This window comes from Corvus hawaiiensis, chromosome 4 (genome assembly GCF_020740725.1).
Source record: "Corvus hawaiiensis isolate bCorHaw1 chromosome 4, bCorHaw1.pri.cur, whole genome shotgun sequence".
NCBI classification, from domain to species: Eukaryota; Metazoa; Chordata; class Aves; order Passeriformes; family Corvidae; genus Corvus; species Corvus hawaiiensis.
The window spans coordinates 36,470,868-36,493,003 of record NC_063216.1 but is presented as its reverse complement, the minus strand read 5'-3'; the positions used below and the strand labels follow the sequence as shown (position 1 = coordinate 36,493,003).

The window sequence follows — 22,136 nt, the reverse complement described above, 5'->3', positions numbered from 1 at the left end:
CAACAACACACTAGAACTGGACACTGTAATATAGGAAAGGGCTTGCAAAGTGATTATCTCAGGAAAGCCTTTGTTTAATCTAATTAGTTCAATGAATACCAGACAGATCTGCATACCAAGAGGTGGCTGTGATAATAACTGTCCCCATATGTTTCAGTTGTCATGCCTTTTAACCTGCTTGCAGCTTTGAATATACTGAAAAAATATAATATGCTTTTGCGTACTTTAGTTTGGGTATGATCCACGGCTTCACGTCATCACATAACATTGCAGGGGTGGGGGGAAGAAAGAAAGGGAAGCTGTCTGTAATATTATTATAATGGAATGTTATTACAATGGAAAGTAGCTGTAATTGAGAAAGTAACCTGGAAATCACGCTGCAATTGACTCAGGTCTGTTCTGCAGGGTCAGCCTTCTTACTGTAAGACAGACCCTCCCATCTACTTGACAGGAGACAGAAACTCACCAGCTGTTTCACAAGAAAAAGGAATAAATGCTGATAAAGCAAAATATTAACACAGAATAGCATGCATTTACAAGTCACTATTCCATAAGTTAAACTGTGCCTAACTGAACAAATAGGAGCTAAATCATTTCTGTGCCACGCTATTGTTTTAGCGCAAACATCTCAGCCTGGTTTATGAAGAGATGAGTACAAGTAGACTGAAGAACTAAGAGAGAAAGGGCACAAAGTTTTTAGCATATCATCTTCAGCCTTAAATATGCCCAACAGTGTTGTAATGACAAGTTTCAGCTATCACAGCTTATGTGCTATAAATGGTAAATTCATCAAAGGTCACGACTTCTGCTTCATTTTCAAAGAGAAATCTGATTTCATCCTGAAGCTTAATCTCCTGGGAAGCAGATGTACTTACCTATCTGAAATAAAAACTGGCCTAGATTCTGCATTGGGTCTAAACACTGGTATTGTCCCTGCTCGTTGCAGGGAAGCTGGACAGGATGACATTTAAAGGTCTTTTCCAGCCCAAGTTATTCTGTGATTCTGTGATTTATGGCACTTAATCTAAGGGATTGCTGCTGCCTACTGTGATTGACACTTGTAGTAACAGTTTCATCCATTGGTGGTTCCTTTCCTTTGAGACCCCTAATTTATTTCGTATTGAAATGATAGCTAATAAATTAGGACTTCAGTAGTCTGAAGTCAGTTTGGTAGTAGTACAAATTAGCAGTGTTCACACACAGGTTTCTGCATCATTTCCCTCCTATTTTGGTAGCAGGAAGGAAAAATTGTACAAATCTTGAAGGTGAGTTATTATGGCATGAAGGACATGAGCTCCTCTTACAAAGCAGCTTGGTCCACAGCCTCTGCCAGGAGCCCAGCAAGCAAGCAGACATGGTGATATGCCATCGACCATCTGCACAGGCCTGTATTGCCCTGCCTTGTCCAAGCCATGGCCTCTCCACACTCACCACACAACTCAACTCCAGCTGTAGTGACAGCTGGATTAAGAAAAAAGATGAGAAAGTGCTGTATAGAATAGTCTGAGTAGGAAACTATTTTATCCAAAGTTATAACTAATTATTAACTTTCTGAGGTAACTAAATAGATATTACTGATCCAAAAACAGACAGACTGATACAACAAGAAGGGCTTCAGGAAAACCTATGAACATTTTCAAGTAGCATCAGACTTTGAGACATACTGGAAAACCCCAGAGGACAAAACCACTGTGATCATCATTAAAGAAAGCATCAAGTATCCCATGTGTTTAGAATACTAGGCTTTTATAGTGTCCTATTTCATATTACATTGCTGGTTTGTCCACAAGACGACAAACACTTTAAGAGACAACATTGCAAAAGCGTAACCACTTAAAACTTTCCTGCAGTGCACAGCTCTGACCAACACTCAGGCAGCTTCTCTCTTCTCCACCCACAGGCCCTGCAGCTTCCTTCTCTGTACTTCCTTTTCCTAGGTTCATCTACTTTCTGCTCCATGACACCATAAACTGAAGGCTACATTCAAAAGGACTGTTTGCGATACAAGCTTATTCCAGTTTAAGACTATAATCCCAGTGAAAAAAAAAAGTTTTAACCTCTAAATAGGACTCAGTCCCTTCCAGAGTAATTTTGAATGTGTTCAAGTACCTAGAATGCATTTACTGTGTGTGTCAGCTTCCTCATCTAACTTGAGGTGAGTGAAGCTGCCAAAATTTGGACTAAGGCAGCTGATGGCTGAAGGCAAACCTGCTGTTGGTTCAAAATGCAAGAAAAAAATGTTTGCCCAATGGCCATCAATATTTTCCTTCCCTTCAGATCCACTGAGTCCTAAATAAATGACTGAGGATTTCAAGTCTCTTAATCCTGCACAGTTTGGGATAATTATGCTGTAAACTAAGTGCTATTATCAGATCTGTCATATTAATAATATATAAACCTAAAAGTGCTTTTTTTTTAAATGTAGTAAAGTCATCCATTAACATTACTAAGTTCATTAACAACTTACCACGCTTTTCTCATCAACATTCATCAAATCCATAGACAAAAATTACAAGACAAAGCTGAAATTCTTAAAAAAAAAAAGATAGGATGGTAGCATGGCAACCTACTCACTAAAATGATGCATCATAAGACTACAACAGAGTTTACTGACATTCCCAAAATGCAAAAAGTGTTCTGGTCACAAACCCTGACAGGTATGTGTTAAATGAGGCACATGACATCACTATATGCAACTAAGTTTCAAGTAAAGGTAAAGTGAGATGGCACCAAATTTCATCCAACAGAGATGGAATGGATTCCTGGATTTCAGTTACTTGTTGCATTTAAAGCTCAGTGCAATGCATCCAGCTGGTCAGTTCTGACAATAATGTCAGCAAACAGCAGCTGACTTTATCAGCTACAGGTATATGACTTGTCTTGAGAAATCTTTTTACCTTGTTTTCGCAGAACTTATATTTACCATTTCATCCTGATTTGAACACTCCCCATTTTTTCCTTTCAGAAAGTATTTTTATGCTTGTGTCCATTTAAGCAGAGCAGTATGCTTTTGACTGTGACCATGCGTTATGATATCAAGAGGTTTTAGATTTATGAGTTTTCAGGCTAAAGCAAAAATCCATTCTTACCCAATTTTTCTTGTATTCAGAAAACTTCAAGGGAAATTTAAAATTAGTCTTATATATATGTTTTGTCCTCTTGTGGCCAAAATTTAAGAAGCTTCCCTCTCATCCTGTAACAAGCCAGTTTGAGAACCTTCATCTTCAGATTTTTCACAAGTCTTGTGGAAATACCAGACCACAGTATACCTTTATCCTCAAACCCTCAAAGAGCCTTACTTGTTCAGAAACCCATATTTTGAAAGCTATGCTAGCTTCCCCTGAATGTCATTAATTCCTGCCTGCCAGAAACACACCAAATAACCTGGCTAAAGAGTCATTCTGAGAAAATCCCTTTCAAAAACTGCAGTTATGTTTGCCATCTTCTCTTTCCAAGGAGACGGAGGGGTTTTTAATTCAAATATCATAACTAGCTCACACTTGAGCAGCACTTTGAGAAATACTTCACAAGTTTGCTGCTCCTGCTGGTTCTGGCAAGAAGTTCAGGGGTCCTTTTTATGTTTCTTTTACCTCAATACTTGAATTTGAAAATTCAGTGTGTGGCTTTGCAGAAATGCAAGTGTGAAATCTCTTGCAAAATTCTTCATTATGATTATACTGGTCATCCCTTTAGCTCTTTTTGATAAGTTTCGACAGCTTAGCTCACTAATCCATTCTACTGGATTAGATACTGGCCTCCTCTTTCTAGTACAGGGTAAGAAGCATGTTCAGTAGGTTTCATCTCATGGTATTATCTGACACATTTTACCATTTAGTGAGGCTACATACTGCTTTATACTTCAGGGACTTCTCCGGTTTCAAAACTAGTCTTTCCTCATGATAATACTCTTCCATCTTTCTGAAGTCTGACACCCACTTCAAGGCTAAATTGTCATGCACCCTGCACTGTCAGACACTTCTAGCTACTCCAAACTTCCTCATTTATGCGGGGTTGGTTGCTGGTCTGGGATTGTTTTACACACGTTGAGGCATTACTGCAATATAGCTATCAGCACCTGCCTGTAGAATGATGGTAAATTAACTGCTCTGTGATCAGCACACACATGATAATCCCTGGTCCATCATTTAATATAAGGTAATAAACACTTCTCTCAGCAGTTTGTTTCTTTAACAAAGACAGGGAATGTATAAGCAGTGTTAGTAGACAGAAAGCACAAAGCTGAGATTTTAGCAGCACTTAGTAAATCTAGCAAAGCAGCAATTCCATCACATCCTCAGGTGACCAAAGGCACGGCTGTGCTACAGTAGGTAGCACACTCCCACTAGGCAGAACACTCCCACTCACAGGGGTCCTGAAGCAGCTCTCACTATTTGACACTAACCACACTGCAACTTACACCTGCCACCCTTATCCTTTTGCACTGGGAAAAGCCATTGACTCTGCCAGCAGCATTAATGAAGTAATAGAGTATGGGAAGTCTGCTGTTGGAACAGACACACAGGCAACCCCAGGCCCAGAACGGTAACTTCTTGTGTGCTTTTCTACTCTACAGCACTTCAGCCACTGAGAGAAGGTGCTTCATTTTGGGTCTGCTCTAAGTCCATCTCTCATGCATTATACAGTACTCCAATGGTTTTGGCACTTCTTCCTTCACTAATGTTGGTTTGGTTTTTTTTTCCACTGGCCTTGCTTTCTCCATGTACTTCTATGATCCTTAAAAACATAGTTTTTTCTTAGCCATGAAATCTGCCCCCCTGCAGGATCCAAGGAGCAAGAAAGCACCATGCCATGTTCCCAAGCCTCCATCCTTCCACTAGATGTGATGGTAGCCATGCATTTTGTATCTCTACATCTGTGAGTGGGCTACTTGTAGCTGTGTGGTGCAGAAAGCTGTCATCCAAAAAGGATCTCCCCCCTCCCCCGTGAAAAAATTTAAATAGCAGCATTTCTACTGTCTGAACAAGTTTTTCCACAAGATACCAGAAAGGCTCATTTATTTGTAGAAGTCATACAAGCAGTGTGCATATGCCAGCTTAAGGGACAGGACACACATTCAGCTAATGCTAGAACCATCTTTATCGTGGAACTATGTGGCTGCCACCATTAAGATGGCATTAAATTTCCCCTCAAGGAAAGGTTCATCTCCCTTCTGTTGTCAAGTGACTTGCCACTAAACAAATAGCACGATGCATCACTTTTTGGTGAAAGGCAGACACTTTGTTTGAACTGAACAGCAAATTCACCTGACTGTCAGACAATGGCTCAAGCAGATTTAGAAAATTTAATTAATTTCTCCATTTTGGTAGGCTATATAAAATTGCTATACAAACTGGCTATGTGCAATTAACAATACTCATTTCTGAAGTTTTCAGGTGTGAAGATCTTTATTGTGCATGGCTCTTTAGGCTTCTGAAATTACAAAGACATCAGTGCATGATTGATTAATTAATTAGAAAAAAAAAAACAAACCCTCAGGAAAAATGCAAATGAGACCATGCTCCATGATAATATTTAAAAGTCCTATGCCACCCAGTAAAGGAAATCTCTTCTCCAGTTTCCCATAAACCAAAGGTCTTAAGTCTTCACCAGCATCAATGGATCCTAATGGACTTTGCAAACAGCTGTGCTTCAAGTCTAATCAGTAAGCATTCAACTTATGAGGTGAGCTAGGTGTCTAATTTAGCTCTGGCACCACTGCCCTAGGTAGGGAAATGCCATGCCTTGAAGAACTTCGTCGCAACCAGCTGAACCTATTCAGTGCTGAGGATCAGCTATTAGACTCCCTTCACTCCCCCGCCCTATCAAAGCACAAGGCTAGCAGAACTGATGTGGTAAACCAGCAGCCACTGACATGCCTGGAGCATAACACCATTGGCAAACACAGCGAGGTGTCAGTCTTCTGCTAAGGTAGCTCTGAATCCTCAGCAGCAATTGCTAGTGGATTTGATAAGCTTAGTATTTCTCCTTCCAAAAGATGGTGTCTAGATTGAGAGCCAAGTGAATTTAGCTCAGCTAAATGCTCATAGTTCAGCTGCAGCTGACCCTCAGGGCCAAGAGTCTATCCACCCATGAAGACTACAGATCATTATTCTGACTCAGCAAAGTCAGACATACTTTGTTCCTTCTGCATAAAGCTACTTCCCACAAGTGTTTGTTTTACAGTGGCACATTGTAACGGTGTGCAACTTTCGCAGTCATTCTGTTTCTAGCAATACCAAAAGCATACAGTGTCTCTGAAGAAAGGGAATTGGGAAAGGAGTATCAGCTTCTCCATTTAGGTGACAAACTTCAAGCATCCTGCTTGTATTTGTGCATGCCATCACTGCTCATGGCACAAACTCTTTAAATAAACTAAATTTGTATGTTCAGCTCATGGCTTCCAACAACTTCCTCAAAGGACCAGCACCATTGCACGTCTGACTGTAGCATGCCTCAGCTCAGCACGAGTTTCTTTGACCAAACAGCTGAGTAGGGGCTCACAGACAAACCCTTGTTAAGTCAGAAAGCAACTATATTTTTAATCTTAACCCTGCAACTCACAAATTTCTCTTATGCAGCATGCAGGTAAAGCAGAGTAAGGAAGACAAGAGCTTTCTCTAGCCTGAGGTTAGTAACACTCAGGGAAATGCCTGTTTCCCCAGTGGAGGGAAGTGACAGAGAAGATAAAGTACCATGAAATAAACAAAAAATTATGCTACACCATGAAGCAAAATGTAACATGAGTTACCCAATCTCCCACAGTTAGGGACTCAGTCTTTCTGAAGGTAATTTTGGGAGATTCCTTCTCTGTTCCTATTGCTAGACTTTCCTAAGCAAACTCCTGTATCCCTGTTTTCCTCAAAGGATGCCATCAACTGGTTTCTCAGCACTTTCAGTAGACCCTTAAGCTTGAAGGACATCTAGCATTAGGAGAAGAGAAAGCAGACTACTAGGAAGCAGCTGTGCTAGGACTGCTCTCCTAGCTTTTCAGTCCCATTAAGGATGATTTATTCTAATTAGTTTGTCAAGGAGAGTATAGAAAAAGCCATCCGAAAACCTCAATAATTAAGCACTATTTTAGTAGCCTTTCCAAAAAAAAAAAAAATCTACCTGAGGTAGACAAGACTTATAAAAAACTGGTGCAAGCATGAAGTCTGCTAGTAACAAGTGGCAGACTTCTTATTCACACTTTCAGATCTGAGGTAAGGAAAACACTGGTAAGGCAGATGAAGTGAAACTTATTGAACAGTCCTACACAGTGAAAACCAAGCACACACCTTATTTCAAAGGTGTTATGAATTTAGCTCATTTAAGTTACACACATGTTCAGATCTGTACACCATGACAAGCAGACTGACAGCCAGGTTCTACAATGGTCTCTAACCTATTAACTTCTTAGTTTGATTTTACTTCCATTGTTTTACAACATTTGTTTTCCATTTCCTCCTTTTCTCAAGGAAAGGGGTGCTTTAAGAGAGACAAAAATTTATACCAACGGATGCCTAAATCTCCTTCATGTTTATTCAGACATAGCAGCACAGCTCATTAACAATGTTGCCAGCTCACCTTCAGAAAAAAATCCAGGCATTATACTGAACATTTAGATGTAGTTTTGTATCTTGCACTCAGACTTGTTACCAGTAGCTCATAGCTTGCTCTAGATTACTAATAGCAAGTTGCTACTTAGTGTGTCATATTCCTGCTACAAGAGTCAGATTTCTGCAAATGTATCCATTGCCTTTGAAATCTTTTGCTCTATCCAATACAGCATGAAATTAGGGTAGAGGTTGGTTTGTTTGGGGTTCTGTTTGGGTTTTTTTTGGGGAGGGACGGGTAGGGGTGGGGTGGTGGTGCAATAACTAATTTTGTTAGTATTTGAACAGTGTAGAGCAGTTATCTTATAAAGGAACTCAGCAATGTGATCAAAGAGTAGAGTCAGAATCCAGAATCAAACTAAGTATAAAGGAACAAACAATTTTAGGCAGCTACACAGCTGTCTGTCAAAGTCACAATCTAGTTTGATGTGTGATGCCTCAGGCACATAATTAAGCTAAACGGCGTTCAAGACAGCTTTCTTCCTTAAAACTGAAAAAGCAGGTAGTTACTAAAACATTACCTTGTTGTTGAGCAATTATTATTAAAATAAGCCATTACCTGTCACAAAGTACTTTTCACAGAGCAAATATTTTCAAGTATTTAAACAATTGCATCATGGTAAAATTACCCACAGGAAGCCTAAACCAAGTTATTTTATTATTAAGATCAGGAATCTCTGACTCCTTAATTTGGAGATTTCTGAAACATTACTATTAGATGTTCCAAAAAAATTGATGCATTTCCCTGTGCACTGAGAATCCTCCATTGTTCTTGTTTGACAAGACCAGGGTTGAAGGCAGACATTGCTAAGTTAAATGTAATGGCCTATATTATGGAGGTCCACAATTTTTGGTTTACTTGTCAATTTACATGCTTATTAAAATAGTACTTTGGACATTAAAAAAAAAATATATTGAGCATGGCAGTAAAACTCTGAATTCTGATCATAAGCCAAGTCACAGGGATAAGCTTCAAAAACTCAATCCACAATAGCAGGGGAAAGAGGAGGATATTAAGTAGGGGGAACACACTTGCTAGGAGAAGACTACTTGTTCTAACCTCTGTGTGAAGACCTGGTCAACTGCCTGTTTTTTTGCAGCCAAACAGTCCCTTCTCAGTACAGCAATGCCTGAAGACATCTGCAGACAGCCACAGGTACACCCAAAGAGAAATTCCTCAGGAGAAACTACAGTGGCTGCCCTGAATTCCTAATTGAGTTTTACTGTTCTCAAATATTTGACAGTCTTGAATTATACAAGTAAAGCATCTGGACAAAAGACTGCTTTCCAGGAAATGCACCTTGCAGGGTCAAAAATCCACAAAATATCCTCAGACTTCACAACAAGGATCCAGACTGCATATTACAAGGCTCAAGGGCTCTTGTTCAGAGATATTTTGAACTAGAAAATGGTAAAAAGCCAGTTTGGCTTATTTCTCCACTTATTCGGTTACTGACCAGTATGTTAGTGTGGGTTATCCCTTTGGTTCTCTAAAACTGTTAACTGTCACTGAATTCCACAGACTAAAAATAACTAGAGCAATAGTATAATAGAATAATAATATCAGAAAACAAGATAACAGAATGAACCACATTGGCATGTAAAGATGTCTATTGACTTCCAAGTGCAATGGTTTTGATTATGTACATAATACCTATCTATACCAAGACTTTGTTCAAGCCCAAACTTCTTCCATTGTGCCGGAGAATTTTTATATTGAATATCTGTGCACATAGAAAGAAACAAGTAGTCTCAGAATAAGCAAATAAATGCATATGGCACTCTAATTTATGGAAGCAGATAAGTGTTCTTCCCCCACGCGAGGCTTCTAATCATAGCTCTTCAAGTACATATAGCACACAATACCTACAGAAGTAGGGCTTATGTGTATGACTAGATGTACAAGTATTTTAATGGATAGCCCCATCCAACTGTTGATACACAAAACCAGATCAGACTACAATTACAAAGGTATATACAACACCGGTGTTTACCCTTATAGCAGGAGATAGCATCTGAGACACCTGATTAGCTTTCAGCAACTATTTGTTGACCCATTTTTCAGGAAAATCCCTCTTCCATTCATTACACTGTTCTTAACTCAGAATTTCACACAGGCATATATGTAAGAGGTGCTACTCAGCTATTTAAGCTCATGAAAGCTACATTTGCAGAGCCAGCAGAGGGAGTACAAACATCATTTCACTTATCAGCTGTGAAAAAGATACCTTGTAAGAAAGCACAAAAAGAGCTGTGCCTGCAAATCTAATGCACTTGGTTTAAAGCATGCCAAGAACTTCCTCGGTCTTTCATAGACATGTATGTCAATGGGCAGTAGAGTTGGTGTTTTGTTTCTGATCCTCAACCAGCTGTCACATCTTAAAAGTCTCATACCTGACAAATGGCAGGAGCAACTTTAACAGTACTAACAAGTACCATAAGGCCTGATGCTTCATATGTGTAAAAAAAGAGAAAAAAACCAACCAAAATACTCAACAACCAAAACCATTATAGAGCTGCAATTCAAGTTTTTATTCCTATGGATTCTGCTGTTTCTCAGTTGCAGAAAAGCTAAAACCTTTTGGTTTTCCAGTTCTTAAAAAACAACTTCACATGGAAAACAGGCTGAAAAACTCGGAGTTCAAGACGACCACAAGCAAAGGAGCCAGGAAGGCAGGTAGCAGCGTTGGACTAGAAGGTAACAAACAGCAAACCTTTCTGCTGGCATTCACGGAGGCACACACCTACCAGCAAATCTGGTTTTACACAGCCTCTGAGGCAAGAGCTCTGGTGCTTTATTTAGCATTTCCATTGATCAGCTTGCTTTGGAGTTGACAATTATGACCGAACGGTGTTGACACAGAGGTGGCTGTGGAAATAGTTTTGGAAAGAGGAATAGACTTTGAGCAGGTAGATTGATATTTTGTTGCCACCTCATGGAGGTGAACCCAAAACTCTAGGCCAACATGAGACAACATACTTTCCTTGCAAAAACTCCACAGACAGACATCCACTTGCTTTTTTAGTCTACAAAATTGACTGGATTTTTTTTCTTAAATAAAGTCAGCAATTCTTAACTTGTTGGTAAGAGGCTAAGCTAATATGAAATTCTTTCCAATCTTAAGCATTTATCAAATAATTTTTTGGGTGGCTATTTCTAGGTTTCACTCTTTAGAAGTCTGTATATGAGAAACTCACGCAAGTGCAATAAATGCCTTTGTCTCAAAGTTTCCTCTAGAAGAGCAGCAAAACACTCCTCCTCCCAAAGAAAAGATAAATTCCCATCATTTTAAACTTCACATGAACTTTAAAAAGCTTTGACAGCTTGAATCATTAGATTTTGATTACTACCTACCAAAGAAGAATGCGCCTATAGCTACATAATTTAGCCTTCACTTGTTTCAAGTTTTAAAAATAGAAGAACCACCCTTCAGCAAGTTAGATAGCTGTTTCTTTTCCCCATCTACAAGAAAGTGGTGTTCACTTCTCAGCTTCATTTTCACGTGGCAGATTCACAAAATTAGTAAGTCAGAGTGGGCTGAACTGGTTGCCATCTTACAGAGCTTACATGATATTTTATAGCTGACTAAAAAGTTTTACCCCCATCACGCAACAAGGCCATCTCACGGTTTTGCTGTTGAAAACCAGGGCTCCTGCAGTATTCACTATTTGTGTGCTGTGCCTGGGTGGTTCCCAGGACCCCAGCTATGTTCTATGCAGAGCAACCCCAGCAAGGAAAGCCATGCTTCTTCCATCACAAACATGGTGATGATCAAGTATCAGGATGCATCCCAACCACTCTGATCATCCTTTCCTTCCCCAGGTTATTGCAGTCTCTTGTGACAACAGTGAAGTTCCTGCAAATACATGAAAAGCTTATACAGATAGGAAAAATGCTTTTTTTTTCAGGCAGACTGGTTATCTAACCAGACTCACCATACAGATAATCCATTACCAGTGCCAGCTCAAAACACAGCACAGAACTACACTGAACCTGCCTGAGTTAAGCAAATATGAAACCATACTCACAAGAAATATACCACAAATTCTAATTCATTCCACAACTGAACCCTTGCTAAGCTCCCAAATAGCTATGTTTATAACACACTTTACATTTGAGAGGCTGACATTAGGCTTCTAATCAGCTAGTTAAGACACATGATCCATTTATATAAAGTAAGTAGGGTGCAGGGGAAAGGGCTGAAAAGCCCCTTGAAACATGAGCATCCTTCCTCTTGGTTAAGTTTCTACAGCAAATTCCACAGAATTTTACACTTTAGAATTACTACAGCTGTCTTTAAGGATCTACAGAGGCTTGTTGTTATCTCAGTTTTTAACCTGAAAACTTTCTATTTAGTACACAGCTGAACAACTACTGATTCTAGCATTAATCACTCCCCAAGATTTAGTACTTCAATAATTGGTAATAGACAGCATGCAGCTGATGTAAGAGTTTTTTTAAAAGTCAGTGTTGAAATTGTGCTCTTCCCCATCACCTATTTTCACCACCTGAAGGGTCTATCACAAGTTCTGAAGCCTGTGTGCATTTAATGGGTTAAAACTTTACATTCCTCCCATCATATGAAAGATTCACGTGACCAAATGGGAACACCTACCTCTCAGGTAGGCACTTCAGGCGCTTTTTGTAAATAGGCAATGGATAAATTCAAACATAATTATCAAAACATTGAATTTAGCCACCTAGGACATGATCTAAAATAGTCACACGAATCTCATCTTAGATGCGCTTGTGTCGCTTCAGCAACAGAAGCAGCCCAGAGTGACTAGTTTCAGTTTTTTAAGATGCTTATGTAAGTGGCCAGGATTGCTCTGCCAAAGTTAAGCACAGTTGGCCGGGCTGAACTCACATATCAAGCAGCTGCACTACCATGTCAGAGCAAGAGGAAGGATGTGGCTTCACAGTTAGTTTAGGAATACCCAAGCCTGTGCCACTGCCAGAAGGTACAGCCCTGCGCCAGCACCACCGCTCACCTGACCTCAAGGTCAGGGGACAGCCTAGATGAGAACTGGTGACAAGGAAGACAGCAGCAACACCAGCGGTTCCTCCTGAAGGTCACACGGTGTTGGGACTGCCCCTTCCAGCCAGCACAGGCCTCACCAGCTCAAGTCAATCATGGAAGCTCTTCTCCACACCCCCACGCTCATCCTGGGAAAAAGATGAGCCTAGCTGCACCTTCCCTGCAAGGCCCCACTACAGACCATCACCAGGGTCCCTCTTTAGCTTTCCCCCTTCCAGGTCAAGCAAAGCCACCTCACTCTACTTCTCCCCACACACTGCAGGATGGCCCCTCATCAACTGTCAGGAGAGGTGCAAAACAAGGCACCATTTTTGGATGTGGCCTCACAAGCATGACTAAAACCCATTGGTCACGCTCTTGCTCATGCTGCCCCCAGCATGGGCCAGTCTTTGCCAGCACAAGACAGCCCTGCAGCTGGCTCAGGCTTTCTGTCTGCAGGATGGCCAAGACCTTTCCTACAGGCATCCTCCTCCCCACAGCAGGGTACAGGTGCCAGGCAGCCTCAGGTCTCCTGTTCACCCTCGCTCCAGGAATCTAAGGCCATGCAGTAGCCCTACCACCACGGCACCACTTTCAGCTACTGTCAGCTGTGACAGTGAAGAGGAAAGCGGGTCAGAAGTGTTTTTACTTTGTCAGCTCAGTAATGCTCAGGAGAAGCCTTTGGCAGCTCCCCATCAGGAGCTTGAAATTGGCCTGTTTTACAATCACTGCCTTAAGGTAACATGTATTTACTTTGTCCAGTTCAAAGCATTTTGCCCAGGGTTTATGTATATAACCTTATTCTCCATATTCATTTCTGTAGCCTTAGTTTTGACTATCAATAGAAGGTAAATATAAAGTTTTGAGCCTATGCAAATTCAGCATTGCAGTTTTGAAATGAGAGGTCCACCTATCAAAAATGTTACTACTATCTTCCCAGAAAACATGAAGTACTCCCCTCAAGCACACATCCGTTGTATTTTTCCATCTGGTAACCAATTTTCTGTGTTAGAAGGTAGCACAACACAGCTTTAGGGTGTCAGACTTCACACAACCAAGACTTTTTCTAAACTATTTTACTAATATAATTTGAGAAGCTGCTGTCCAGTGCCCAGCAACACCAGGATCAATAAGAAAAAAAGAAAGCCATACACAAATTGATCACTCACAAGCAAGACTTAGTATGTACGACTGCTGTATATGCTGGTTTTTGGGGGTTTTTTTGATATGTGTATTTGTACTAAAGTTCTTCCAAATGGTTCCCATAACCTGGTATGCGTTGCAGAGTGGCTGACTCTATATGAAGGATAACTCCACTGTAAGTGCCTCTACTACCAGTAAACAACACACGTACACACAAATCCAGGAAAAAAAGAGGCCATGCTTTCCTCAAATCCTAGAGAATTTAGTCCTTTATTCCCAAATCTCTTTCAACTCACTTTAGAAACACAGCTCTAGTTCAGGAACAAATCCTTAGATCTGCAGTCACCACAACAAGATCTGCCTATTATCAAAATGCATCTGAAAGCGGACTCTTGTGAAGACGTCAAGATGTTTCACTGTGCAAAGCAAGTTCATTGCAGAATATGAAAAATCACCATCACTGTTAACTACATGGATTTCGGAGCAGAAGTAGGTGAACACAAGCTGAAATGATTTGCGTTATTAATAAAGCAGAAGTAAAGCAGTTGTGCTAGCAGTGGTAAAGAACCTTCCCTACCCTCCCCAGCTGTCATTCTCAACTATGCATATTTGAAAGCCATCTGGCACAGACCCTGGCAGCCAGTTTAAATCATTTCACATTTCATACAACCTCAACAGAGTGAGGCTGCTAGACACTGCTCTAATTTAAGTATTGATTTGCACTGTATTCCATAGGCTTCATGAAGTTCTGCACCAGCTTCATTCCCTAGAGAAAAATTGGCAGACCCAAGCAATGTAAAGTAATATGAAGTGCAATGTCTGCACCAATAGCAGCAGCACCTAGATGGAAATGAAAAAACTCCTGTTCAACATACATATTAAGATGCTGATCTACTCTCTACTATATCTAAATAACCAGAAGAGATTCAAAAATACCACCCTTTCTCAGATAGTTTAAGGGCTAACCATACCTGCCACCTTTTCTACTCATTTCTTATTACGATCTACTCAGGTTTGTCTGTGTAAAAACATCTGAAAGAAAGTCTGGATGCACAACACAATAAGCACATTATCTTTTCCTCCACTGTAGTATCAGAAACCACCTAGGAATATAATTCATGTGTCTTAACCCAAATATACTCTTCTGGAACACCATTAGTTAAAAGCTGGCACTCAAACCACTCTCCCATCTACTGTCAGAACAATAACCTCAAGTTCTCCTATGTGAAAAGGTTAATACTCTCCGGGGAATCGTTTCATGTGACACAAGGAGGAACATTCCCAACCACCAATCCAAAGATTCATGTTGCTTCCCTCACGTGAGCCTCACTTCTCACCTTGAAGAGACTTTGTGCACAAAGATTGTGTAAAAAATCATCTAGTGGTGCACTGAGTCGACTCAAAGTGGCAGAGATGGCACAAAGGAGGGGGGAATTATTGCAGTTAGTCTAAGGTGGAAATGAAAGTAGCCATGAGGCCACCTCAGCCAGCCCATGACACACTCAGTGACAAGCCAAATAGGCAATTACAAATGATGCTCTCTCTGTCCTCAGTCACTTGGATTATGCTGATCAGTAGGCAGCTTTAGAAGGTCTTCATAAAAGCCTGACAAAACTTTGGAATATTAAAAAAGCATCAAGCATATTAACAGAAATTACTAACCAATCATTTGATAGGGATTTAAGACTCCTATCTCTTGAAATGCCTACCATACAAAACCAAACGTTTTCCAAGCTTTTGGAGAGTCACAGTGAACACCTTTAAACTTTTTAGAACACTCTACAAGTATTTAAAAAAAAAACAAACCTGTGCTGTAACTACAAGACTTTTTTATTGCGAGTGGCCTAAGCTACTTATTTCAATAAAGACCATAGCACTATGGTTATTTCTTTCTACAGTGGAAAAACTCCATCAAACACAGCGAGTGACTCTTCCTCCTATCCCCATAAGGAGCCACCAGTTGTTTTGATTTATTTAAAATCCAGACAGAAGCCAAAATACACACCACAAGCAACACATCCTTGTATTTGCAGAGACACAGGGGCAATCCTGAAAGAGCCATGCAGACAAGCCACCAGTCACTGGTCAAACAACAAGTGGAAGAAAAGTTATGTGATTTCTACATAAGGGCACATCTGTAACACTCCAGCAAACAGCACTTGATTTTTCTTTCCCTGGTGTATTTAATGTAAAGGTGATTAAGTTCATCTTTGATTCAAAATCTTAAAGTCAATATTAAAGTTTAAGTTTTAATGCAGACATAAGCAGAAAAAGAGCACACCACTATGACCCTTGGGCTGAGCCCCAGAAGTTAGATAGTTGCTTAAAGCAGAGTGGGCTGAATCATCTTTCCTGCCTTGAGTTGGGGTTTATTGCTATCAACTATGCAGAGCATGGTACATCCTGGGGCTCCTCTGACCAGACACTGTACACCAAGTGGTGAGAACCCAATAGTGTTGTTTTCCCTGCTGCTACCTTATCTTTCTGTGAATATAAGGGCACAAGTAAGGGTAGCAGATTACAAGTGATAGGCTCCCCGAAGTGTGTTTTAAGAACATGGTGTTTCCTGTGCTCACTGGGAATTAAGGCGACATCCAGCTCATACACAATATTAAGAAAACTGGACATACAAACCACTGAAGTCCACTGTAAATAGGAGGCCATGCAGAAACTTACCTAACTCTCTTCTCCAAACCAGCATCAGATTATGGCCAGCAATAAGCCAGGGCTACCCCTAGTGCTGAGAGAAGTTATGCTGTAAGTGGCAGAACCAGCCAGACTTAGCAGCCAGCAACAAAGTTTATCAAATGTCATCCTCCAAATGCATCCATGCACTCTTTAACTGCACAGTACTGTTGCAAACACCAGTAAGGAGGAATATATTCTGTTTCTCAGTCCATTACCCTTCAAAGGCAAGGCAGATGTTATTTGTCTGCTTTGTAACAGCAATTACGTTTTATCTCTTACTGGAAAAAAAAAAAAAAAATTATTTTCAGAGCTATTTCTGATTTTTTTTTTTTAAATGCCTCCTACATTTTCCTTAGATTTCTTCTCCCAGCAGACCTTTGCAATACCAATGGAGAAAGCCTCATTCCTACTTTGCAATTCACCAAAATTAAACTAATAACACCTCCTGCTGTCATCTGTCAGTTAGAGTAAGACTTATAAGTGGCAGCAGAAATAATTTTCATAACATGTATTGGAATATGAATAGCTTGAACAGACAGATCCTTCAAAGATACTGCTCATATCAAGTGAAATCTGTCATGAAAACTAGAAATTCATTTTAATTAACTGTATTTGAACGCCTGATAATTTAAAAATAAAAGACAAACCGGACAATACCATGTATTTGTGCAGAAATTACATTCAGTGTGAGTAGGTGCAACTGTTTCAAGATGGGTTAGTCTAATATTTTGCCTGTTGATTTCATTGTACATGTCACCTCCTGGAAATCCTCCTTCTCTACTGCTCATTATCACTGCTTACATCATCTGTGTGAAACTGCTGAACACATTTTTATTTTTTACATGCAATAACAGATGTTTGGGGGGCTTCACTAACAAAAAATTCTCACTTTTTTATCACTCTGCTGTTCAATTAATGAACATGGTCATTTCAGCTAATTGAAACCTAAGTTAGGAGAACACTAACATTAGTTAGTGAAAAGTGAAGGAATCCAACATTTATAAAGGCAAGCTATTTTGAATTAAATTAGTAAATCTTAATGCTTGTGAGAAATACCCATCCTCTACATAAAGCATCATAGGCTCACTTTTCTTTTTCAAATCAGCAAGAGTATCACCTCCTCTCTCCTGCCTCCCTTGTTCTTCAATCTGTTAAATTTTGCAAGAAGAAATAAAAATGTCTTCAGAAAAAACTTAACAGGTTTGAATAAAAAAACCCCAAAAACCTGCTTGAGACCATTGCACACACTCTAGAAAGGCAGTAGGCAGAGCTAATCTTAGCTTTTTAGACACAATACTGCAACTCCTAGATTTTATCTAGCTTTTAATTAAAATACCTTATAAAGATCCTTATCACCTGTACTGCAACTTTTAACAAGTCTTATTATTATTACTCATTTTAAGACAAGTAGAGAATACTAGATACAAATTTAAGACTATTACTGCAATTGTATTGATCCTTTTGTAATAAAATAAGCATGAACTTCTATAACAGAGATCTCTTAGAGATTCAAGCAGTCTCCCTTGTTTCTCAAAAGATATTTACCTTTAAATGCCGAGGACTAATCATAGCTGTTCGTTATTCTGCATTAAATTTTGCTAACTGAAACCTGACTTTGAGCAAAATGTGAATCCCTTGTGGCACTAGTATTATTTTCTCTTTAAAAATAGAAGAGAACATATATTAAAATAAACAGTTCAAACACTGAAAGACATTACTGGGGTCATATTTCAGTGGTAAAGAATGCCATTAATATTTAGCCTACCTTAATGGAAGAAATTCGAGTTAGAAGATACTTTAGGTTATCTTGTCCACCCTCATGTCAAGGAAGACTTGCTTGCTATGGCATGTTATTGATTGTTTCAGCAGGTCCATTTTGAACTTGGCAGTTAATAGCAAGCTCCCAGCTCTAAAATCTTAAATGTTGGTGAAGTTAATTCTCCCAAAGCATCTGTTTTTGAGGTGGCTTTAGCAGATCCAGCCTATGTTTCTTCCTTCTTAGTATCATCTCATGATTGCCCCTCATTTATCATATTCTTCTTTCCAAATAAATTCAAGCAGTTAAAGATAATAGTAGTGATAGACCTTTGTGCCTTTGCTACAGGACACTTTGACTTTCTAAATGACACTCTAATTTTAGACAACAGTGGATTTTAATTTGCAGGATTACCCCCAGATTATTAGCTGAATATATATTACATGAATGGGGATCCTTTCCTTGTACCACTATCTGTATGTAATGCAACTTTGTGTAAGAAACCGATACACAGTTTACTCAATGCTAATGTGACAGAAGTCTTGTTTTCTGCTTTGAATTCCCAAACACTTTTGCTTAATATGCAGTAGTAACAGTATGTGTTCTTACAAAGAGTACATCCACAATTCCCTTTAAAATTATTTTTGACTTGTATCATTTTAATGATCCACATGGAAAGCAGCGTTTTTCTTTGAGTGGATAGAAGTAATAATGTGGCAATTTAGCACCGACATAGGAACATTGATTGGGAAAACCTGCAAGTGTCTGTACACAACTCAGGATTCACATTTCCTTCAGCTAACCTAACCTGGGTCAGTTACCATAATCAACAGTGGGAGCAGCAATTAACCGAACCACACAGTGATGCTGTTCCAGACCGAAAATTCACATTTAAGTGTATGAGTTTTTTTCCCTCACTGAATTCAGTGACCACTTTTTCCACTGACACCGAGAGTTTCCATTCATTATGCCATAAGTATTAAAGTCCTAGTACATTGGAAGCTATTCCTGCCAGAAGAGCCAATAGTTTAAAGATACACAAGTTTACTTCTATTGGAATTCACGATTTGTGGTGTTTGGAAGAAATCCTTGAAAAGCACCAACAAACGGGGGAAAAAATGGCCCTAGCTATAGCTACAGCTACCACCTTCTGAACACACTGTATGGTGAACCAAGGAATTAGCAAATTATCTAACCAACACCTTTTCAAGCACCTAAACCTTTTATTTTAACTCAAATTCATTAGGACCCAGGAATGTTTCAGAGATGCAGCAGCTTTTCTACAGGCAGTGGTTTTCCAAAGGCACACCCACTTCATTCCCCAGGAAGTCAAGATTGCCAGCCACTAATGATGGAAGATATTTCACAAGTGGGCTTGGAACTTGACTTCTAAGAAGGGATATGATTTGAATGGCCACCTAGGTAGTCACCTCTCAAGCACTGTGAGGCAAGATACCAGCAAACATTCTCAGAATGACGGTTTCAGACACAGCATAAGGTACTATCACCAGTTCCTTCTGAACGGACCTTGAGAAGAAAGCCCCCGCATCTGGAGTTACAAATTTACGAATGCCGTATATAACAGATATTTACGGATTTCTGTAACGTGGATCTCAAAATCACGAGAAAAAAAAGCCCCCGAAATTTTGTTACTGTTCGTGTCTCTCGTCACCACCCGCGACCGTTTAAAAAGTCAAACGTAAAAAAGATTTTTGTGGAGTATGGAACATGCACAGTACTACATAAACGCCTATTACAGCTGAACTAATACACTGCCCCCCAGGCTGCGAACCCTGGGACGGACTCGACCACAGCTCTCGGTTTCTGAACGTTTCCCCGGGCTCAGGCTGAGCCCCCTCCTGCCCCCGGTAAACACCACTCGCACGGCCGCTCTAAAGGAAACGCTCCTCAGGACCACAGACCACTTCAGCCCGACAGCTTCTCATGAGATCTTCTTCTCGAAATCCTAAGTCCCTTCCGACTTCAGCCTTTACCGACCGACCGAGAGGCTCGGCCGGAAGCCCGGGCAGACGGCGGCGCGGACACCCACCCCATTTCTCCCCACCGCGAGCGCTGCCTCCGGCGCTCGCAGCGGCCAGCCATCCCCGGCGGAGGCTCCAGTCCGCTCCCAAACTCACGTGGTGCGACAGCCAAAGGTTACACGCACCCCTGGGACGAGGATGACACCGCCGTTAGAGGCGCTTCCCACCGCGGAGCGGACCCGCGCGGGGCCAGGCTCACCCGCGGCGAAACGCCCGCAAGGGCTTCGCTCTCCCGGCACCCGAAGTGGTGCCGCATCCCCTCCTCGTCCGCGCCGGTCGATGAGCAGCCCGGCCAGGCATCGATAAATCAAAGCAGCCCGCCCGCTCCGACGGAAAGCTGCGTACGACTCAGCCGCGGCCAAAAACACCGCCCTGGGGGCGCGGCGGGCGGGCGAGGGAGGTAGGGAGGCAAGCGGCGGGGGAGGCTGCGCGGGTGCGGGTGCCGGGCTCCCAGCCCCCGCGGGGCGGCGAAGCGCCCGGGATGTCGGTGTCGTGCTGCCGCAGCGGGCTAATCCCAGCTACTTAACCCGGCGGGCGGCGAGGGCTGAGCACCACCTTAATCCACGGCGTGTGCGCGCCCGCCCGCCGGCAGCTGCGGGACCGTGGCGTGCCGCCCGTGTCCAGCCGCGGGGTCCCCGACGGTATGGCGGTGCGCTCCCGCGGCGGCTCAGCCCCGCATCTGCTGCCCTCAAGGTCACGCCGTGCCCCGGCTGCACGGTGGCGGCCAGGTGCACGCTCCGGTTACCTGCGGGGAGAACCGGCGAAAGCCCGGAAGCGCGGCACCCAGCCCCTCCGGCCGCGCCGCCCCCCCGAGCCACTGCTCGCAGCCCCGCGGCGGGAGCGGAGCAGCGCTGCACCTGCCGCTACGCTGTTGCCCACCCCGGTCGGCCAGCCGGGAGGAGAGCCGCTCCGAGCCGCCGCCGCCGAGCTTACCTCTGCGCCGTGGGGCCGACACAGCCGCCAGCCGGGGGCCAGGACGAGGCGCCCGTGAACCTGACGCCGCCCGCTCGTTCGCTCGCCGAGCGCACAAGGTCCCCGCGCTCCCCGCCCTGCCCACGGCCGGCCGGCCCCGCCGCGCCGCCCCCGCCCTGCGGCCGCGCGAGGAGGGCGGGAGAGGGGGCGGGGGGGGTGAAGCGGCGACCGAATTGGGGAGGGAAGGAGGGAGGGGGCACCGGCGCGGGGAGAGCCGGGGGAGGAGAAGGAAGGAGGGAGGGAGGGGGGCGCGGACCGCCCGCCCCGCCCCCGTCGCCTCACCGGCAGGAATCAGCGATTCGCCCTCCTCGCGGGCGCTCCCACCGCCGCCGCCACCGCCGCCGCTGCTCCCCGGGGCCCGCCCGCCTCCTTTCCCCCGCACGCACCGGGCAGCGCCGAGCGCGCCGCCGAGCCCCGGCGCCGCAGAGCAACCGCTACAGGAGCCGGGCGCCACCGGGCAGGGCGGGGCGGGGCGGAGCGCGAGGATCCGCCCGCCTCCCGCCTCCGCCCGCCCGCCGCGGTCACTCACTTGCCCGCGCCCACCGCCCCCTCCTCTCCCGGCGCCGCGGCCGCCGGTCCCCGCCGCCTCCCTCGCCGCCTGCGGAGTGCGGGCCACGTGACGGGGCCCCTCTCTCGACCGAGGAAGGGGGGACCCGACGTGCGGAGTCTTCAATGGGGGAGGCGGAGGCGGGGCCCCGGTAGGCACGGCGCCCGCGGGGGCGGGGCCCCGCGCGGATGCCCGCCCGCCGCCGCCGCCGCCACTGGCGGGCGGGAGGCTGACGCGCTTGTTTCCATGACGTCGGCGGGCGGGGCCGCGGCGTTTGATGGAGCCCGGCGGGCTTCGGGGGTCGGTGACTTTGCCACGAGCGGCTCCGGCGGGGCGGGACGGGGGCGGGGCGAGGCGGGCTGTCGTGTCGCGTTC

General features: G+C 43.3%; 1 protein-coding gene across 6 annotated transcripts in view; it reads right to left on the bottom strand.

Annotated features, from left to right (window-relative positions):
* Positions 1-21,588, bottom strand: part of ATP2B1 (ATPase plasma membrane Ca2+ transporting 1) — a 60,855-nt gene extending 39,267 nt beyond the window's left edge. For 5 of the 6 annotated variants that reach the window (XM_048301422.1, XM_048301424.1, XM_048301425.1 and 2 more), the window contains exon 1: positions 21,176-21,282. The gene's annotated coding sequence lies outside the window, so the exon portion shown is untranslated. Of the gene's footprint in view, positions 1-21,175; positions 21,283-21,496 lie in introns of those variants that run through there. The other variant, XM_048301423.1, reaches the window with a different exon arrangement.
* Positions 21,589-22,136: the final 548 nt, after the last annotated feature.